The sequence below is a fragment of the Atta colombica genome, unplaced genomic scaffold, assembly GCF_001594045.1.
Source record: "Atta colombica isolate Treedump-2 unplaced genomic scaffold, Acol1.0 scaffold38, whole genome shotgun sequence".
Taxonomy (NCBI): domain Eukaryota; kingdom Metazoa; phylum Arthropoda; class Insecta; order Hymenoptera; family Formicidae; genus Atta; species Atta colombica.
The window spans coordinates 1,407,401-1,413,091 of record NW_017259490.1 but is presented as its reverse complement, the minus strand read 5'-3'; positions in this window follow the sequence as shown (position 1 = coordinate 1,413,091).

The following is a 5,691-nucleotide window of genomic DNA, read 5'->3' as shown; positions in this document are numbered from 1 at the left end:
ATTATTTAATATTAATATTAAATTTTAATAAATTCAATCTTTTCTAGACAAATATATTGTCAATTTAATTACATGTGTAGGAGATGCAAAATTAAAATATTTTGTTCAAGGACTTATTAAACTATCCTTCTTAGGGCCCCGATTGTTCCATCTTTTGGTAAATTTTATCTGTTAGGGTAATTTGGCAATCCGCGCATGTGATTGGATAATCTTGCTACTTACTCAACAAATAAAAGTGGAACAACCGGGCTCTATGGATGATTGGGACACTTCTATTGTGAGAATTTAGTACTGAGACGAATCACATTTATTTTCGATAATACAATTTTATCGATAGTGTCAGAAAATGTATATAGTCATAGTTCTCAAATGGATATATTGGCAATAGTGTACAAGCGATTTCGACAGGTAAAGAAAAAAGGTTGGCTTCTCTCAAGTTTCTCTCTGTTCTCGGATAACTGCATATTCTATATAATACTCAACATGCTCAATGGATACAAGACAGGTCGGTAAACGTTCCGTTTTGTCGCGAGGTGGCGCCATTGTCCTCCTCGCGAAATTCCAAACAAGTTCGTACTTGCACCCGCGTCTGCGAGTCATAAATCGCGCGCGCTTATACTTTTCGCATTTTTTGTTACGAGATTATTTGCTCGTTCGTGAAAGATACGGAAATATCGCAGAAGTTGGGATTCTCGACATGAATCAGGTATGTTAGAGCCTTTTGCAATTTGCAATTTGCGTGCATTATTTCTGACATGGCAAATTCACGTTTGACCGAAACGAGTAATGGAGGAGACTCTCGTTTCACTATTACCATCTTGAATGTTAATTATTTCGATGTAGTATGTGCAGTTTTGATGAAATTATATTAGTATTTTTCATACTTGATTACAAATGGAATTTTATTTTAAAACAATCGGAACAATCAATTTAACGTTTTCTTACATTCTGTTTTTCTTTCCTTTATTTTTTTGAGAGAGAGAGAGAAAGAGAGAGAGAGAGAGAGAGAGAGAGAGAGAGAGAGAGAGAGAGAAGTTTGAAGAAACTAATAAAATTAAGACAAAAGAGAGTAGAACGTAGATATTAGAGCGCAATAAAATTTATGGTATAATTTTAGTATTTAGACCTTGTATATATCCTTCGAATGTTTCTATTCTTTTTGGAGCTATTATCAGCGATATAATGCTTTTCTAAAAATATGACACATTCCTCATTTCAACATAGGCAGCCACTAATGGATTGAAAGATCCAATGAGGTACAAGAATTTTATTATGAATGCGATAAGAAAGAAATAAAAGGAAGAGAAATCTGTCAACAATTAACAGAAAAATCATATTTATAAGAAATATTTGAAATAAAACATGTTAATCGCGCGTAACAAAAGTGAGACTGATCAGTTTAGAAATTAAGTAGTTTTAAATTCAAGTGGCAATATAAAACTTTCTGTTTGAGTTGTATATAAACACTTCATTTTTGTAAACATTGAATTTTTGAAATGAAAACTTTGATCTTGTATTATTAATTTATGAGGTTCTACTACAACTTTTGTATCATTATTTAAAAAATCATTCAATAATATAATGATTTTTGAAAATACAGCAAGTACTGCCAAAGAAACGAATGAATTAACAAGATTTCTTTTTTAATTATAAAATTCTTTAAATCTTATTCGTCTCTGTTTTTCAAAATTTTATTTACGGTTTAAGTTCATATTATTCCTGATTAATATGTAATCGACTAGCAGATGTTTACGATAAAGTATTTGTATCTATTTTTCTACAAAAACATAATACAAAGTAACAATAATAGTTACATTGTCGATAATTAAAGATATTCTTGTTTATTATGATAAAGGATAATGATGTGTGAGCTGCGGAATATTTTTCCGTCTTATCGAGACTCTTGTAATCCCTTCTGCAATCCTTTTGTGTCCACAACAAAGCGACTTTCACTTTTCTTACGTCAACGATGCGTCTAACCAAGCGACGGTGATTCTTTATCCATGCAAGAAAGGAGGAGCACGCGGTAGAATTTACGTAGCACTTAATCCTGCCGCTTAGAAGGCCTCGGCAAAATCACCCCTACTTCACATCCTCGGGTACTTCCTCTGCTCCTTTATACTTGCTCTTTCGCCACTCATCATCCTTGCTTCGCATTCGAGCACTTTCGCTTGCGTTTTCATTAGCTGCCGAGAGCAGCGATATCCCTGCAAGATCTATCTTATCAGCGTATATCATTTTTTCCCCATCATTTCTTTATTCTATGCATTCCTCTGTACATTGTCAAAAATTAATCAAAACTTACAATTAGTAAAGAAAATCTTCGAGATAACTAAACAGATACATTTATTTTCATATATAAATAAACAGAATTATGCAAATATAGATACAATTCTAGGTTTCGAAATCACTAATCTCTAAAATCTGTTTGTGTGTAATGTAAGTAACGTATTTTGTATTTTTCTCTCTCTTATTATCATAAAATGTTATTTATGAAAATTTACTTAATTTTAAAAAATATCATATTTTTAATTGATATTATTATGATATATAAACATCCGTGTCTTTCTATGCAGAAAAATATAGAAATCAATTAATAAAGTTGCAGTAATATTGCAAATTAAAACGTTAATCCATTTGATGCAATATATTCCGCGTTTTGTACACGCGTGGTAATCATTAAAATCAAATATTTATCACGTTTTCACATAACAGATGACGCATTGTCAGTAACGTTGATTACACATTTGATTTATATTCGAATCATCTGAATAGAAAATTATTCTACCGATTCAACGTTCTCGGTCACTCGACGCTTCGGGAGTATTGCGCGAGAAGGTTCCGCGAAAAGGTTTGCGAATCAGCTGCGAAGCCAATCCTTTAATCGTCAGTACTAAAATATTATAAGGCGCGTAATCGCCCGCGATCGCGCCGAAATCCGTCGGCTAATCTCTTCACCGTAAAAGCGGTTTTATGTACCTATCTCTACCGGGAGTTCGGCTCGGCTCGGCCGTTACGGTGGGTGCTTCGCTCTCGCTGCTTTCCGAGATTTTAATGGCAGTCACATGGCAGAGCCAATGGCAGAGCGAGCGAGCGAGCCGGCCGGTACGAGTGTACACATTATTCCGTCGTCAGAGACAACAGAAACGTTAATCTCGGTCGCCAATTATCGGTTTTAGGCGGCACTCTTCGTTGTCTTTCGCCAAGCGCGGCGGCGGGCGTCGCTCGCGCTAAAAACCGCCCAGGCTCGCTTGCTCGCTCGTTTGCTCGAAAGAATGATTAAACGCGGTTCGATTCATCGATTATCGGCTTTACGCCCCGAAGGGAAATCGCTTCGCCTAGTATGCCCCAATATACCCGTCTCCGATTTATATCACGGACTTCGACGAGATGTCCCAAATCCACCGATCTCAATTTCTGATTCCTTGACCAAGCTGGAATTTTAATGACGATCTAATGTTGAATATTAACAGATTCCAGCAATACAATCTCTTGCGAATACTGTAAATCTTTGCTTCGTAAAATCTATCATCTTGACTTTACGAATTCTATTTTAATGACGAAAAAAAAAGAGTTTTATCAAAGTATCTTATAAAAATTTCTTATAAAAAATTAGATACAAATTGGGGAAAGAAAGTTTTTTTGAATCAAAATAATTGTCGAAACTTTTTAGCATTGCTCATTATACTTAATCCTAATCCTTATCGTACAAGATACAATTTGGTGTCTCATTCATACAATCGTGGTTCGTTTTTTTTTTATCTGTTCAGAATGATTCAAGAAATTTCTAAAAATTCATCAACATGCTTTCAACTTTCTAGAATAAATATTGGAACTTCATTTTGGAAAATAATAAAATGTAGTATAATTTATAATTACCGAAAGACAGAAAGAAACTTGCACAAACAGAAATCACTCGATCACTAATGACTCATACTTGTAGGATAAGGATTAAGATTCTTACACAATTATTTTGATGATCTAATAAAATTATTTAAAAATCTGGATCTAACCAAATTTTTAAATACTTCAGCAAAATTCGTGTAAATTTTTGTTCGTGTAAATTTATTAATATAATGTAACAAATAATTTAATCTTACTCTATATTCTCTTCAAATGATTTCTTGGCGATTTTTCGAATTCATTAAGGAATCTGTTGTTATAAAATTAAAATTGTGTTTATGAAATTGCTTTAGGTATCTGTGATGTGAAATTATATTTATGTTAAAATGTTTATCGTAACATTGCTTCATCTCAATATGGAGAGCAATTAATACTTTACTGCAGTTTCATATATGTATTATGCAGTTTATTTAATGCGACGTATTGTGATTTGAGTGACTTGCGATTCGCCGAGCATCAAAATGAGGGCCAGTGGCTCGTGATTACGGGACAAATCAGTGGATTATCCAGAGCTCAGTTTCGCGTAGGAGCAGGGAATAGGATACCGGGATAGTTTCCATTTCGGCCGAGAAAGTAACAATTCGGGTTAAGGAAACAGTTTGAGAGTGACGATTCTTCATCTGTTTCACTAAAGGACAGGGAATCGTGGGCGAGTCAAGAATGAAAAAGAGAAAGAAGGAAATAGCGTGTGCGAACGGGAGAGAAAAATAGCAACATGGCGCGTAGGTGAAAGAGAGAAACGGAGAACGACGACGGGCGGATAAGGAAAGATCGTGAAAGGGAAGTAACGCGACGGAAACGACAAAAGAAAACAAGAAAGACGGAGGAAAGGAAAGAGAGTGAAAGGGGTGTGGGCGTTGCATCGGGAAAAATAAAGGAAAGTAGCATCGGTAATCCAGAGCGCGGCTCGGGTCTTACAGAGGCTTCCACGGATGTTTATTGAGTCGGTACGCGCACGCGCTACATGCAACACTATCATCTCATCTCATCCGGTCTCGTCTCATCGCTCGTGTATTCCCCTGTGGTTCTTTCTTCTCTCTCTCTCTCTCTCTCTCTCTCTCTCTCTCTCTCTCTCCCTCCTCATTTCTGCTTATTTGCCCTCTCATCCTCTCTCACTCTTTGTTCTTGATTTTACTTCCATCACATTTTCCACCTTTTTTCGCTATTCTGTTCTCTTTCTTTTGTTCACCACCTTATCCCATATCTTCGCGATGTCCATTCAATCCTGTCTCATCTACTCGAGGAGTAACCCTGCAGGTTCTCCCATCGCCCTATTTTCCCTGGGCGATCGACTCTTTTATTCATTTCTAACTCAACAAACCAACTGATTTCCCTCGATTTCAGTGACGCTTTATTTTTATTTGATACATTTTCAGAGATTCGAAAATGATATGTATTTGATTCAATCGAGTCATGTTTTTTTTTATATAATTGAATTTTGTACTGTATTCCTGAAATAGAATATTTAATTTGTTCTTTGATCTTTTATAATTTGGTAATTTGTAATAACGGAAAAATTATTAATTTCATTTTCCAGTTACAGAGTTTTAATTTTTTTTTTTCGCGATTTTTTTTCACATTAAGCTATTGATATTTTTGTAAATATATGTTAGACTTTTATTAATAATCAATATTTTTTATCAATTTTCGGCTAAAGAATCAGAATAATTATTTGTTATAGACTTTTTATATACTGATTAACAATTGATTATTAATGATGATTATTATCTTTGACAATTTTCAAACGATTTTACTAAAATGAGTTTTATTAATATTAAAGATGGATAT